General features: G+C 38.9%; 1 protein-coding gene across 18 annotated transcripts in view; it reads right to left on the bottom strand.

Moving 5' to 3' along the window:
• SIPA1L1 (signal induced proliferation associated 1 like 1) overlaps positions 1 to 17,539 on the bottom strand; it is a 364,598-nt gene that overhangs the window by 281,680 nt on the left and 65,379 nt on the right. For 17 of the 18 annotated variants that reach the window (XM_078448063.2, XM_078448064.2, XM_078448062.2 and 14 more), the window contains one exon: positions 1,376 to 1,442. The exons of the other annotated variant lie outside the window; for it this stretch is intronic. The gene's annotated coding sequence lies outside the window, so the exon portion shown is untranslated. The remainder of the gene's footprint in view (positions 1 to 1,375; positions 1,443 to 17,539) is intronic. 18 annotated transcript variants of the gene reach the window in all.

The raw sequence follows: 17,539 nt of genomic DNA, 5'->3' as shown, positions 1-17,539 counted from the left end.
CTTCCAAGATTGAGGTGAAGACCAGAGGGCACTGATTTCTCTTCCTTCACAAAGTACCTGAGCTACAGTCATGGGGCATTCCTGCTGGCTTCCTGCTTCACCACTAAGCAATTTTTGATGGTTCCAAAGATGCTACTTTCTCAAAGACAGGTTTTCAATTGTGTTGCTAATAAAAGACGTGGGCTTTTCAAATGGCTACAAATTACAGAGACCTACAAATCCTTCTTGGATTTCACGTTATTAAAGAAGAATGATGCTGAGATTGGTCAAATAAATGCTAGCAGGAAAGTGTCCTAATGCACTTTAAAAACATTTTCAGAGATAATCATTCCTCAATTCCTCTTCCTGAAATTCAAGGAAGGTCGGAAACAGCTAGCCACTGTGAAAGCAGCGCTCCAATTACCCCGCGGGCTTCAGGAGAGAAGCCCTAAACTCTGCACAAAGGTTTACAATGGAGAGATGCTCAGATAACCTTGACCGTCCTTTGTAGGACGAAATGCTCCAGAAGAGCAGTAGTGCTTCTACTCCCAACAAAGCAGCAGATAAGAAAAATCCCCAGGTCTTTGTTTCAGCAAAACCAATGAAACGGACATATCCCTAAACCACTTGCTTTATCTCAATTTCAGAGTTTAAATTATATTTAAGCATATTATAGCATTTTTAGCTTGTGGAAATGTCTCTCTCTCTCTCTCAATCAGAATGAAGCTGTTGTTTTTCTCAATAAGCATATACCCTTTTACAACTTATTAAAGTGTCTGAGAAGCGTCCACTGAAACATGAGAGCATGCCTAAGGTGGGCCTGGGCTCCTACCCGGGAGTAATAACCAAGGGCAAGCACTCTGAGATCAATGGTAAGACCCACATCGGTAAATGTCGGCAGTACATCATCCAACCATCTCTCAGTTTTTCAGGATAAGCCCTGCTTATCCAAACTAAAATTTCCAAATTATACACTAATGTACCAGAGTTAACAACATGGGTTGAGGTATAAACCCCCATCACATTTTAAGAAACCCAAAGGAGATTTTCTGAAACGTATTTACTATGGAATGGGAACATCAGTAGGTAACAAAAGCCGTCTTATTATTAATTTAAGTATCCAGGAAAAAACCTGAACGATTTTATCTGCAAAGATGACGACGCTGAATTCAGAAATCAATGAGTAAAAACTACACAGGAGCCTCGCATCCTCTCCGTTTCCATTTCTGCCTGTCAGCGGTCACACAATGAAGTAGGAAAATCCGGTGAGGAAAAAACTGAGCATCCACACTTGAGGGGTCCAAATTTCACGACAAGTAGCAGGTCTTCCAAGCACGAAAGTGTGAGCGATATGCCCTTCCCCCAACGTGACTTTGTGACTAAGCCACCAACTCACCTCATTCCACTTCAAAGTCACCGGTAAATCTTGCGTTTGAGTCCAACCTGAGGTATTCTCTCAAAACCTAGATTAAAATAATGATGAACTTCAGTATATAATAAAGTTCTTTTCAAACTCTAAAAAAACATACAATTGTACTTCACAATATTAAGGGGGGAAAAAAATCACAGCTACAAATCAAATCGTAACTGTGAAAGGCTATGCCCCACTCCTAAAACCTTCTTTAACTGGAAATCTCTTTATGTGTAGCTCAACACACATTTAAATGTAAGCCAACCAATAGCCACTCCCACTTAAACAACAAATTCTTAAACCTAGTTATTTAGTCTCTAGGCAGATTGCCGATCCAGGGCCTCTATAACCTGGTCAGGAAGTCTGAGGAGAAACTCAGGAACCTGAATGGGTAAGAAGGCCCCCAACAAAGTGATTTTCATGTAATCAGCCTGTCTCGTGCCTATGGGAACAATTGTTCCGAACCAGTGGTTCTCAACAGGGGGTGATTTTGTACTGCAGGGGCTATCTTACAATGTCTGAAAATTTTTTTTGGTTGTCACAGCAAGGAGAGGACGTATGCTACCAGCATTCAATGGGTGCAAGCCAAGGATGCTGTTAACCCCTCCTACACTGCACAGGACAGCCCCCCCACCGAAGAATTATCCAGCCCCAAGTGACAACAGCACTGAGGTTGACAAACCCTGTTCCAAAGCAAACAACCATTCTGATTATTTATAAATTTTACAATTCTCACACGGGTCGTTTCAGATAGGTTATAAGCTCCCACTACATTTCCTGTGACTAGTGAGTGAGCTTATTATTAGTTAAAAGATTCATACATGCCCCATATTAGTAACATGCAGTACATGTACCCATTCTAAAAATATTAAAATAAATCGGAGTATACATGTCCTTAAGAGCTTCCAAGGAACTAATTTTTAAATTTTCACTGAGGAGAAATACTACATCAAACTAGGTGAACTCCCAAAAAGTCTGTTCCCAAGCATATAAAAAAACGGAAGGTAAGAAGACTAAAAAGAATCAGAACTGGGACGCCTGGGTGTCTCGGTCAGTTAAGCATCCAACTCTTTTTTTTTATTTTTTATTTTTTTATTTTTGAGGGAGACAGTGCGAGCGGGGGAAGGCAGAGAGAGAGAGAGAGGGAGACACAGAATCTGAAACAGGCTCCAGGCTCTGAGCTGTCAGCACAGAGCCCAACATGGGGCTCGAACCCACAAACCATGAGATCATGACCTGAGCCAAAGTCAGATGCTCAACCAACTCAGCTACTCAGGCGCCCCAAGCGTCCAACTCTTAATTTCAGCTCAGGCCAGGGTCATGGGGTTGTGCCCTTCATTGGGCTCCACACTGAGCATGGAACCTGCTTAAGATTTTCTCTCCTTCTCCCTCTGCCCCTCTCCCCCACTCGCACTATCTCTCCTCCTCCTCTCTCTCTCTCTCTCTCTCTAAAATAAATAAATAAATAGACAAACAAACAAACAGAACCAGAACTTAGTTTCCCTCACAGATATTCTCAATTCCTGGTAAAGACAAGATGGACAAAGTTCCTCTTCCCAGCCTGTCACCCGAGACAGCAGGACTCTCATCTTTTATTCAGCTAAATATACAGGTACTCCAAAATCCACTTTAACTGTATTCAAAATGAGACTTACTGATAACAGATCTTTCAGTATCCCAGTTGCTAAAACTTGCAGTTTTTACATGACTGGCCCCACAAAACACACCCCCAGAATAGGTAAAGAAACCTGTAACACTCAAAACATATACTTTGCTTTGTCAAGCTTAATTAATGAGCCGTAACTAGCTAATTACTTAACTGAGACATACCTGACAGCTGATTTGCACCAGTTGGGTACATGAACAAACATGTGGAGTTGAAAACTCAAACAAAAGGATATCATCTATGAACACACTTAGAAAGATTCCATGAGGATTAGTGCATTCCAACTGGACATTTCCTTGACGTGGTGTAGGAGTTTATATTCTAATTATAGACTGATTTCTTCCTCTGAGTCCCCGGTGCTGTGAGGAGCTACCTAAATCAAACTCAAAGCATAATCCCCGCAGGCAGTGAGCACCTGGATGAGTGGTGGGCAGTGGGCAGACTGGCATCCATAACCCCAAAGCACAGGCGGTGGGTTTGGCGGGGTAGGCTGAACCCGAGTCGGAGCCGCGCTCCCACCTGGAGCTCCCTACCCGGGCTCCGGGAATCTCTGCACTAGCCGAACCATTAGGAAACTTGACTGAGCGATGTGCTTGTCCAGAGGGAGGGCTAACATACAGTCTAGATTCAAGATGCTGTGAAGCCAGTGTAGAGCCCATCACACCTCCCCCCACCCCCCCCTTAGAGGACGAAGACAACTGGGGAGGGCGGCCTCAGACAAAAGCTAGAAACTAATGACCTGGTCAGAGAGGATTTCTTAACACCCATCAGTGGCTCAGAGAACAAAGGAAAGTACTTTTTGCTTTATGAAGCGAAATGATTTTCAGGCCGGCCTTTCTTTCTACCAGAAAGGAAGAAAAAAAGGAAGGCTGAAAAATTACCGGGAAGGTTTAGAAATATTAACACACGATATGAAATTTATTTTACCCAGCCTCCGTGTTTCGAGATTTAAATCAGTCTTCAAATAAAAAATTCATAATTAAATTTCAAAACATAAACACTTTATTTTTTTTCCCTCTCCCCAGTAAAATATATTCTGTTCCAAAAAAGAAAGGTTGCTCAATTTCCTGTCAAAAGCAATCTAGAGAAGGCCACCTACACTGTAAAAGCAGCAAGAAAAAAAAAATAACAAAATGCTGAAGAAAAGCCTGCACGAGTGGGTGTATACTAAGTGCAAGGTAACTACCACTCTGGGCTTTTTCAAGCTTTTTTTTCCCTGATCGTTCTGAGAAATATGAAAATTAGTGTAACTGTTAAAGACAAGTTTGTCCTCCAACCAATCTAAGGAAAACAAGCCTGATGATGGATTTCAGCTCCACCAAAGAGAGGGGTAGGAGTGGGCAATCAAGGCCTTTCACCCAGGATTCTTTGTACAGACAGACAACTTACACATAATGTTTTCAGAGAAGGAAGGCTGGTCTAACAATTAACCTTCTCCCCCACCATGTCGCATCCCAAACTTCATGAACTTTTAAAAATGTTTTTAATGTTTTTGAAAGACAGAGTGAGAGCACAAGCAGGGGAGAGGCAGAGAGAGAGGGAGACAGAGAATCCCAAGCAGGCCCAGCACTGTCAGCACAGAGCCCTAGGTGGGGCTTGACCCCACAAACCATGAGGTCATGACCTGAGCCAAAGTCAGACGCTCAACCAAATGAGCCACCCAGGAGCCAGATAAACTTCATGAACTTTTAGAGTAGGACCAGCTTGGTCCTAATAAGCTTAATCCCAAACCTCTGGGGACTAACCACTCACATGAGCTGCCTAGATATGGGTTAGTACAGCATCGAATTCACCACTCTGTCTATACAATTCCCCTTACCCTGTATGCTTTCTGAAATTCTAAATGCTAAGATAACAATCAACCAGCCCAACATTTTTTTACTGAAAGCCTACTGAAATATGCTAACTACTAAGGGAGATACAGTGGAGGGAGAAAAAAAAAAAAAAAAAAGGAAAGGAAAGCTTGAATAGCTCACCAGCAAATTGAGGATAAAAGAACAAAAACACAAAGGAAGTCAAAATTAAAAACAGTATTGTCACTGAATTATAACACAGTAAAAGGTGCTATTTCTATAAATCATACTTTCCACAAAAAGGAGTTTGTCACAATAAATAATGAGCAGGGAAAACAACATATTAATGAAATGATGGTAAACATTTTAAAACCAGTACACCAGAAGACAAAGTAAGATATGGCAGAAAGCTACACTGTAGGGCAGCTGTTAAGACAAGGCAACATGAGAAAGCAAACCTCTTAAACCTTAAATGATTTGTCTGATAAGCTAACAATTAACTACAAACAAGAGGGAATTTTTTGTTCTATTCTGCTTAATAATCTCAGACCACCCTACAAAAAAAACTTGCAAGACTACTTAGTACAAATAACTATTTCTCAGAACCACTTGAGAGTAAGTAACCAACATGATAGCCTCTCATCCCCACAGAGTTTAGGGAACAACTCCTCCGTAGAAGGGCATTCTCCTACAAAACTATAATTATGGCCATGAAAATCACCCAAATCATACGGTACCATCATCTAACCCACAGACCAGACCTTAACGTTCTCCAATTATCCCAATGATGTCCATTTTAGTAAAAGGATCCAGTCCATCCAGGATCTCACGCTGCACTCAGTTCCCACATTTCATTGGTGCATTTCAATCTAGAATTCCTCAGACATTCCTTGACTTTCATGACATTGACAATTATGAAGATCCCAGGCCATTTTTGTAGCATGTTCCTTAATTTGGGTTCATCTGATTCTTTCTTATGATTAGCCAGTTATGAATTTTCAACAGGGATACCAAAGAAGAGAGTTCCCCTCATTGTACCCTACCAGGTGGTATGCTATTTTAATCTTTTTCCCTTACTGGTAACGTGAACTTGTATCATGAACTTGACTTAGGGGGCATTTACCAGATTGCCACTGAAAAGTTAACTCTTTTTCCTTTGTAATTTCTAAGTACTTTGTGAGAAGATACTTTCAGACTATATAAATATCCTACCAACAAATGTTCACCCGATATTTGTGTCCAATGATAATTCTTGGCCAAATTATTTTATGACAGCTGCCAAAAAGTGATTTTCTAGTCTAATAATTCCTACCATTCTAGTGGGAGGAAAAAATGGTATTCAGAAAAGCCAAGATCTGGGTGTGCTTACTGCAACTGGGTTATTGCTGTTCCCTGGTCATCCAGGAGAACAGAAGAACATGCACACACTTCCTTCATTATTTGTTTTGTTTGGTTTGTTTTGTTTTTCGTCATTTCTTTCTATATCTATGTATACAGCAGACCAGGAGTTCATCCAGATGCCCTGAATTCCTATCCAAGCACAGCATCTTTCTAGCTTTTCCCTTTCCCTTCCCTGTAACAGTCCTAAACCTGGCTCTCATTAACCTCACTTTTCCTTACTGGATTCAGCCCCCCATGTCATTGAATGCTACCCCTAACTCTGACCTAGTATCAGAAAAGCCTTCTCTCTAACTAAAGGACCAGTAAAGGAGAAGCCCAGAGAGACAAAAATGTTATGACAGACTATATATAATATGATTCCATTTTGGCAAAGCCCAAATAGGCAAAGCTAAAAATATACTGTTTACAGATATATTCATTTTTTAAAGCAAGGGAATGCTGAACATAAAACTCAGGACAGTAGTCCCTCCAGGGCAAGGCAGAAGGATGGAATCACAGAGGAACCCAGTAGCTTCAAAGTGCTGATCAGGTTCTAGTTCTTAGTGAGCACCTGCCAGTCCTAACCACAAGTTCCTTGACCCACAACTACGCCTCACTAAACCACGAGGAGGTCATTAGCACAATCTCAATTTTACCCTTAAGATCTGGGGTCTAGAAAGGTTAAGCATGTTTCCTATGGTCACACAACCAACAAGCAAGAGTTCAGACAAAAACCCACATCTGACTTGAACCCTCTTTTCCCTCGACTATTCCTCAAACAGAAGAAAGATAGGCAGGACAGATGGAGCTATGGTTCTAAGGCTAAGATTCCTCTGTGCCTCTGAACCATTTCTAGAATGCTATTTAGGGTATGGGCAAGTCTAGGTCCAAAACCAGGGGGTGGGGGAGGGGATAAAAATCTTCCTAAGGGCAAGGAAAGAGGGCAGAGGCACAAATCTGGGCCATACTGAGACTATGTGAACAACATAAACAATCCTTCAGGGAGAGTTTCTATTATATTCCATATAGGCTACAAATTCTGGCTCAGTTAAGTCACCAAATAAAATCTCCTCTCAGAGAGCCCTGGTAAAATCTTAATAGTAACTGTTTTGTTTTGAAATCAGGAAACAAGGGAGAGAAGACCAGCAAGCCATTCATGAAGTTCCAAACATATACCAAATGGGGCAAAATGACAAATCACTTAGCACACTGCATGAAACATGAAATAAGTAATAAAATGTTGAGCACTTTTAAAGAATGTGTATAATGGGATACTGAGGCAGAGCAACAATACTCTGAAGGAAAGACGAGACATCCCAGTAGGTTTAAATCCTGCTCTGCTACCTGGGGGTGTTTTAAAATTGCTAAAATCCAAAAAGATGGAGCCCCATAAGAAAAGAAAAAGAGAGAGCATATTTGTCTTCTCAAAAAGTCAGAAATAACTGCAATCTAACTGTACTTCTGGTAGAAATATCTCCAGAGTCCATTAGTGATTAATAACAACTCATACCACCCAGAAAAGTCTCATGATAGACACTAATGATTTTGTGATCTTAGTTCAAGTTTTCTATATTTATCTGTCTTTACAATGGGATATGTTTCCCCACTGTTGATTTCCAAGGGGTAGAGTATAAACCAAATAGGAAGTAATTTTAAGTCTAGAATCCTCCCCCAACCTCCCCCCACCGCCGCCAAAAAAAAAAAAAAAAAAAAAAAAAGTCTATCTTCCCTTTCCTTTTCTTTCCAAAGAAATCTAGACCTAGGCCACAGACTAAACCAAATACTACACAACAAAAGAAAACAAAGCACATGTGTAAAATGATGCAAAAAGAATTCAAAAGTAACAGCAACTTCATGCTGTAGCCTGAAACTGTCTATAATACACAAAAGTTAAGAAATCCAAAATGATCCTGGAAAGACAGTAAGTACGTGAGAAGCACACAGAAGGATAAACCTCATTAGATAAAAAAGGAAGGCATTTAACACAACTCCACAGGGCCTAGACTCGCTTTCTTTCTTTTTTTTCTTTCTTTCTTTCTTTCTTTCTTTCTTTCTTTCTTTCTTTCTTTTTTAGGCTTTTAAGTTACTTTCTTTATGAAAAGCAATCAGGTGCTGTTGAAATCAGCATCTGGTATTAAAAAGACAAGAAGTAGGGCGCCTGAGTGGCTCAGTCGGTTAAGTGTCCAACTTCAGCTCCGGTCATGATCTCACGGTTAATGAGTTCAGGCTCTGTGCTGACAGCTCAGAGCCTGGAGCCTGCTTCAGATTCTGTGTCTCCCTCTGTCTGCCCCTCCCCTGCTCACACTCTGTCTCTCGCATTGTCTCAAAAATAAATAAACATTTAAAAAAAATTTTTTTAAAGACAAGAAGTTATCCTGAGGTATTTCTAAATGAAAATGACAAAAAGAATAAATTAATCCATAGGCACGTATTTCTTTCATCTTACTGTATTAAGCTTACATGATCACAAGACAAGCAGTAATCATCCCTGAGAATTTAGGGACAACAGCCCAGCTTTGAAAGAAATTTAAAATCTAAAAAATAAATATGAAAAGAAAATGTATTACTTTAATGACGAAAAGGGGAACATCCGGAAACATATGAAAGATTTTTCTTGTAAACTCCCAGATAATGAATTTGGGGCAAAAGTCAATATGGCTATGGAAGAAATAAATCCTCCCAAGCTAATCTAATTTAGTGTTATTGAGACAACCCACTTATCAAGGGACCGCAAGACTTGAGTTTCTTAACATTAGTAGATTTGACAACCCATGAAGACACAAGAAAAATGTTCTTCCCCCGGAAAGTATATACCAATGGTTCTCTGATCTCAAGTTGTACAAACTACTAATTCTTCCTTCCTGCAATTCAAAATGTAACAGTGAGAAATAAGTCCTTTTGCAAGCTTATTAGCCTCATCTTGAGGCTTCTCCAACTCAAAATCACTTCTATGTACCCATTTGAGACAAAAACCTAAGATTCATTGTCCATTCCACAGCCCATATCTATTCTGTTGAGTCCTGTAAATTCTACCTCCTGAAGGCCACCTTGAACCAACCCTTCCCTCCTGTCTGTATCCACTGGCAACGCACTAGTCCAAGCCACTCTTATCTCTCAACTAGACAACTGCCCCAGACTCCTCATTAATTTCCACCCACGATCATTTTCCACAGTGTAGTCAGACTGACTTTTTAAAAGGTTAAACTGCATAATGTTATTCCCTGCTGAAAACCTACCAGTGGCTTTCCATATCCTGAGATGTCAAGAAGTGTGAAACAGATAAGATTTTACTCTAATTTCCAAGCTAACATGTTAGACTGTCACAGGTGTATGAATACCACGGAGGACATGAGATGCTTGGGTCAGAGAGACAAAGGACTTGATTACTCACAGCAATAGCAGCAGTCAGAGTACCAGCATTTTTGGTGCCAGTCCCTTAAGGCCGAATTCCCACCAGGCGACACTTGCACAGCAGTGTGCTGTGTTACAGGAGGGTGACCCTGAGCTTAATGAACCCAAATCTTTTATAATGGGCAGTACACCTGCCTGACCTTTACCCCAGAAGGAGATATTATCTTGATCATACAGACAATAAGTGTACCTGATCTCTGCCCTGGAGGGTATCTTCCAAGGCTACTGACTATATAAATCATCCCTAAAAAGAGAGTCCAAAACAAAAGTAGTCAATGCAGAAACACAAGATACATGGAAAATTGTCTCCCAACATTAGAATAAAAGCCAAATTTCTTACCATGGCCTATAAGGCCCTACACAATCAATCTGTTTCTCTTCAATTCATGTGGAACTCCTGTCTCTCTAGCTTACTATGGCTGTAGCTCCACTGCCACCTTTGGTGTCATCAGGTAAGTCAAGTTCTTTTCTGCCTCAGGACCTTTGCATATGCTTTCCTTTTGTCCAGAAATGTTCTTTCCCTTAGATGTCACTTCCTCAGAAATACCTTCTCTTGTCAATCTATCTATACAAGACCCTACACTCACTGTTTATTCTTCTTTTTGTCACTTTTCTCACTTATTCATTCAGTCAGTAAACATTTACTGGGCACATACTATGTACCAATCATTATTATTATAGGCATAATAATTAACCTTATCCACTTATTTATTTACTAACAGTCTTCTTTAAAGGTAAAATCCTTGTCTTTACATTCATCCACAAAGGCCCAGAACTTAAAATTTGTGCCCTCAATAAAACTCTGTTGAATGAGTGAACAAGTACTACACTACAAAGTACTAAAATATTTCCACATCAGCACTGAGCAAAAAGCATAAAATCAGAAGCTAGAAGTCCTAAATTCAAACCCTGGAGTCATCATTTAGTGGCACCTGAGCAATTCTATTAAATTCCCTGCAAAATGAAGAAAATTCTTCTCCTGCCTAACTCACAAGATTATTGTGAGGATCAAATGATAGAATCTATCTGGAAGCCCTTGCAAATGCTAAACATAACTTAAAACCAGTAACAAATCAAAAACAAAAACAAAACCAGCAACAAATCAATAGTTAATAGTCATGGGATAGTCATTCATTCAATAAGAATACAGTAGGCCCTTTACTATGAGGGTAATACTATTACGAAAATTAAAATGTAAGTTAAAAGTGTACAACTTTAAATGAAATTAGAAATTGGTTAGTTCTTCAATAAACTTGAAGAACAGTATTTTCCCTTTAAATACCCTTTGTACATGCTTTAAAAACTTTCAGATAAAAGGTGAGTCACCTTTACCTGTTCCCAATCCCAGAATATTAAAAGAATGTTTTCTACTTATTTTTTAAGCAAGTCACTCAAATGCCAATTTAGAAAAATTTTAGACTATATTTACACCACTGAACACCAGTCTCCAAAACAGGAATTTTCAGCCTTCTGGCAAAATTTATCAATTTATTAATTTGTTTCTTTTTACTGACTTCATGTGAAACCAAATGCAGCCTCTTTACTGCAAGGCGGTGTGTGTGGTAATCTGTGTGTGTGTGTGTGTGTGTGTGTGTGTACATGCGTAGTGAAGGGAAAGGAAGCTTCATCTTAGATTTGTTATAAAAAGAGCGCCTTCGGAATTAATGCTCCAGGCAGCCAACAAGAGGAAACAGAGTGACCATCCTGAAGTATAAACAGAGGGCTGGCAACCTGACCACTGACAGGGGCAGTCAACTCAGACAAGCCACACACCTGGCGTTGAGTTCACCAACCAGCTCAGCCTCCATAACCTGACCACGCGATTACACAGAAATTAATTAAAAGGGAAACTGCTTCTATGATATAAAAGGATAACATACAAATTGATAAAAAGGAGGGTGCAGACAACATTCATTACAAAGGAAATAAGGTGGAATATGAGAACAGTATGATCAAGATTGCTTTCACATGACCTTTCTCAAATTCAATACACACACATGTAAATAACTAAAAGAGGTACATTGTGAGAGTAAAAAGGAGGAAAAACACGAACTGGTGCTTCTAAATATTAAAGTCAAGTATGAAAATGAGGGAGAGTACACGGGAAGGCTCCTGGGAGCTAAGAAAGATATGCAGGTTGAGAGGATAGAAGCAGATGATCGACAATCTACACGTGACAAACACGAAGAGGCATACATATATTTCAGTACGTGTATACAATTATATGTGGTAGTTTTTCATTACACAGAAATGCTTCCTTACGTGTTATTTTCATGATGGCCACCCACTCCCAAATTTGGGGGGAAAGAGGCAGCAGCAGTCATCAAACTATTCACACAGCCCTCAGTAAGTACAAGTAGGAACAAAATCTAGGGCATCTAGAAGTTTCTGCCTCGAATTAATTTAAATAGACAATGTCGAAACCTCTCTTTCAATTAAGCAATTCCCCTTATTAATAATACTAATGCTAGTTGCTATTTGAGTGCCTGCAATATGCCAGTCACGTAACAGTCTCTGTCTCATACAATCAATACAACAATCCTAGCAGATACAAGCAAGGATCAGTGAAGTTGTAAATCTTGCCCAAAACAAATTAAGAAGTGATGGCACTGAAATTTAAACCCAAGACGATCGATCCTTTCCCAATATTCTTGCTCTTTTTATGCTGTATAACCTCCAATAGTAACAGTTAACATGTACTATGTTCCTGGCACAATATGGAGGAATGAGCTTTACATTCATTATTTCATTTAATCTCTAAAATAACCCTGCAAGGTGGTTATCGTGAGCCACATTTTTTTCGTTTGAGGAAACAGAGTACTTCAGTAACTGCTGAGGTAACACCACTAACTTAACAGTAGGAACGAGCAGGAACCCACACCGAAGACCGTTTGAGACAAGGCCTGTGTTTCTACTACTGTATTATATAGCCTCCCCTTACGGTATTCAGAATAATTATAATTTAGGAATTATTTACAAATTATGAATTTACTGTTTATAATACTACATGAAAATACACATATAAACTGTAAGTATGTTAAAATATGTATTTTGTAAATGTGAAGTGTTAATATACAGATTTTATAAATATGTAAAATATGCTGAAGTATGTATTTTATAAAAAATGTATTTTATAAACTGTATTTTTCAGAAAAAAAGGAAAGGTAGGACAAAATATTATTATCTATGAGTGATAGGATCACTGGTAATTTTTTTTAATTTGTTTTTCTAGTTTTTCCTTAAATTTGATATATAACTTACACAAAGGTAAAACACACAAAAAAAACCCTACATTTTAGATTGTTTTCCCTCTGTTCTCCAGAACCAGTCAAAACTAGATTTTGATTAGAAAACATGGATCAAGTTTAACATACCTCCAGAACTGAACAAAAGGTGAACAACAATGAAAACCATGCCACAGAACTAAATCACACAGACCCTGGTAGCATGAAGGAAAAATAGTTTTTTGATTTTTGTATCATACTTACCACCCCTCCCCCCAAAAAAAGAAATTAAGTGAAAGAGACATATTCAAAATTCCCTCAGTTGGATGAAATGCTTGGAAGAAAATTACCAAAACCAACCAAGGTCACGGAACTCAAGAAAAACACCCTCGGCAACCACAGTACAGAACCTTCATGGACAACAGTCCGTTGTAGTGACTGTCCAGGCATTTGAGCAGATTTAGAGTTAATCTGAAGAAATGACTTGGGAACTCTGGTATGTCATGTGACCTAAAAAACTAACCAAAATGTAAACGGCCCACATTCCACCACACTTACTTTGCGAAATATACACGCTCCACCTCATGTGCACTGACCCCACATCATCTCCATAAAACCTCTTCAGAAGCAACAGAACCATAAACTGAGAGTGGGAGGTGGTACAGTTCATTTCCCTAACGGAAACCACCACTCAACTACTCACTGGGTAAACTGATAGAAAATATAGTATTTATTTTCAAAGCCATCACACAATGTGCATTCCAATGAAGAAAACAGTATGGGAGAAGGAGGGAGAAAGGGGGAACTTCAACTTTTTCCAAAATATTTTATGATCTCAAACAAATAGGCAGAATGTGAAGATCTAATGAAGCTGGAAGGTATTCTATAATTCTCTACCCTTTCCAGTCTACTTGAAATATTTTTAATTGAAAAAGTAATAAGGCTTAATATTTGTAAGTCAATACAACACACATTCCTCTTAGTGTACCTGTATTCATTAAAACACACACACACCATCTCAACATCCCTCCAACTCCACTTGTGACATTTTACCACCCAAGGAAACCAACGCCGACATGAATACTAAACAATCTCTAATATTTAGTTTGCTCTTTTGCAAACAAAGCATGAATTCAGAAAAGCTGCCACATGAGAGGACAAAAAAATTAAAAATTTTACTTATGCAATGATGCCAAACAAGTCATAAAGCCTGAGATGTTCTGTGTGTACACCTTTAATCCATTTCCAAAAGGAAAATAATAGGTTTACCTCTCAAAATAGCATAGTTTCAGAACAGAGAGTCCTAATCCCCCCCCAGGAAAGCACAGGCTCCAGACACCTTACAAAGTATGCCACCTACTCTTCACACCAGAAAAGTCACTTTTGGTATATTAAAGTGACAAGAAGATATATTAATGACAAGCTTGAGGCCTGAAAAAAGAAAACAGATCTTTAGAGAGTTGAGTTAACTTCTCACTAAAAGAACCAGAATCACATTTGTATGGTACTTTTGACCGCATGGGCAAAGACGCTAAGTGGAAATTGCTGTCACACACAGGAAACAGATGGGGTGGATAATGCAACTAGATAATCAACTGCCCCCCTCTTCCCTTCACTAGAATTTAAGAAACATCCAGTTAATAATGAAACAAACTAGAAAAGCGGAAGTTCATAGTTGACGCAGGACTTGAATGCATAAAGGAACACATTACAAGCACCACAGGCTGGTTTGAGGTAAATGACAAAGAAGTTTCAACTACGTGTTTCCTCACTCTCAAAAATGACTCTTATACTTGCCACGGTCTCCGTGAAGGCCAACATCCATCTGTACCTTCACCAACCAACCAAGTCAGATCTTAATTGAGGTGTAATTATTTACTGTATTTAAGAGCAAATATTTACTTAGGGGCACCTGGGTGGCTCAGTCGGTAAAGCATCCAATTCTTGGTTTCGGCTCAGGTCATGAACTCACGGTCTGTGAGTTCAAGCCCCACATCGGGCTCCATGCTGACAGTGCAGAACCTGCTTGGGATATTCTCTCTCTCTCTCCCTCTCCTCCACTCATGCTCACACTCTCTCTCAAAATAAATGAATAAACTTAAAAAAAAAAAAAAAAAAGTAAAAGCATTTACTTTAAGCCAAACACTTTTTTTAAATTTTAATCCCAGTGAAGTTAATATACCATGTTATATTAGTTTCAGAGATACAATACAGTGATTCTACACTTCCATACATTACCCAGGGCTCATCATGATAAGAGTGCTCTTAATCCCCACCACCTCTTTCACCCATACCCTACCCACCTCCCCTCCGGTAACCATCAGTTTGTTCTCTATTGTTAAGATTTGTTTCTTGGTTTGTCTCTCTCTTCTTTTTCCTTTGCTTGTTTGTTTTCTTAAATTCTACATATGAGTGAGATCATACGATATTTGCCTTTCTCTGACTTATTTTGCTTAGCATTATACTCTCTAGATCCATCCGTGTTGTTGCAAATGGCAAGATTTCATTCTTCTTTATGGCTGAGTAATACTCCATTATATATGTATCACTTCTTTATCCATTCATCAGTTGATGGACACTTGGGCTGCTTCCATAGTTTGCCTATTGTAAATAATGCTGCAATAAACATAGGGGTGCATATATCTTTTCAAATCAGTGTTTTCATATTCTTTGGATAAATACCCGATAGTGAAATTACTGGATCATATGGTAATTCTATTTTTAATTTTTTGAGGAAGCTCCACACGGTTTTCCACCATGGCTGTATCAGTTTACATTCTCACCAACACTTGTTTCTTGTGTTTTTGATCTTAGGCATTGTGACAGGTGTCAGGGGAGACCTCACTGTACTTTTTGATTTGCATCTCCCTGATGATTAGTGATACTAAGCATCTCTTCATCTGTCTGTTGTCCATCTGTATGCCTTCTTTGAAGAAATGTCTCTTTATGTCTTCTGACCATTTTTCAACAGGATTATTTGGCATTTTTTGATGTTGGGTTAAGGTCTTTATATATTTTGTAAAGTAACCCTTTACAGATACGTCATTTATAAATATCTTCTCCCATTCAGTAGGTTGTCTTTTAGTTTTGCTGATTGTTTCCTCCCTTGTATAATTCAAACACTTCTTTAAAAAAAATTGTTTTTAATGTTTATTCATTTTTAAGAGGGAGACATAGCATAAGCAGGGAAGGGGCAGATTGAGAGGGAGACACAGAACCCGAAGCAGGTTCCAGGCTCTGAGCTGTCAGCACAGAGCTTGACACAGGGCTTGAACCCACAAACTGTGAGATCACGACCTGAGCTGAAGTCAGATGCCCAACCCACTGAGCCACCCAGGCACCCCTATAATTCAAACACTTCTCAAACATCAATTAGATATAAGGCTCTGAGCAAAAACCTGCAGAGCTCCAAAGATCCAGTGGCAGACTCTCCTCTCAAAAAGTTTACAAGCCAACTCATGGTGAAGGGCATGTAAAAACCAAAGTGCTGGTAGGTACAACTTCAAGAAATGGCAAAAGAACATAAAACTGATAAGATCAACTCAACGGGATCAAGGAAGAACAAATAAGTTTCCAATGGTCAGGAGAAAGAGAGAGGAAAAGCAATTAGGGGGACGAAACAGAAGAAAGACAGAAAAGGCTACAATGCACATGATATTTGAGTAAACAAAAAGTATAAATCGTGGAAACACATTTTAAGTATTAAATTTCATACAAAGAAACACTTAAATTCTAAGGACTATATGGAAATTGTCCCTGAGAGCCACAGGACATGGACTGGCTTTACTATCCATTCAGTGTCTTCTCTAGCTTTGGCCTTATAGCCAGGGACCCAGATCCCTCCCTCACCACCATTTCTGGCATCGGTGAACTTGTGTGGGATCGATCATCACAAGATTACAAAGATAACTAGTAAATCTCATCATCCTAGTAGTGTCAGTTATAGGCACAGGGCATGTCAGAGTTGTCACTGTAGTGTGAATACTCACCTTCAGATACAGAGAAGCATTCAGATGAACTAGGAATGACTTACAATTCTATCAGGCCACTGAAGCTTTTTTTTTTTTTAAATCCATGTTGGTGCTAATGCCTTATGAAGTTTTGTGATCATTTTCATTGTACATGGAGAGGTAGGCTAGCAGAGTGACTGTGTGTGTTTGGTTTTTACCCCCAGTTTTATTGAAATCTAACTGACCTATAACATAGTATTAGTTTAAGATGTACAACATTAATGATGTGATATGTGTATATATTACAAAATGATCAGCATGATAATTTTAGTTAACATCCATCACCTCACATAGTTACAAATAAATATTATTGCAAAAGAAAATGCTACAATTCTAATGATGAATCTGAAAAACATAATAGTAGAGAAATAGCTTAGAACTTCCAAAAAGTGCCTAAACTGGAAAATAACAGCCTTCAACAAGTCATTCTAAAAAACTAACATTAAATTTCAGTTATTTAATTCCATTTAGGCCATAAGACTTTCAAGAAAAAAAAAAAGATAATCTATGTGGGAAATTTTCACACCTTATAAAGCACAGAAAGCAAACTCTGCTACCTTAGTTGGAGAATTCCCTCCTCATGTCCCTGCGTGAGGTGTTCAAACAAGAGGAAATAGAGGCTTTTACATTTAAAAGGCTACCTGGACAAAAGTCTGAATACCATA

The sequence above is a fragment of the Panthera onca genome, chromosome B3 (genome assembly GCF_046562875.1).
Source record: "Panthera onca isolate mPanOnc1 chromosome B3, mPanOnc1 haplotype 2, whole genome shotgun sequence".
Taxonomy (NCBI): Eukaryota; Metazoa; Chordata; class Mammalia; order Carnivora; family Felidae; genus Panthera; species Panthera onca.
This window is presented reverse-complemented; position numbering and strand designations above follow the sequence as displayed.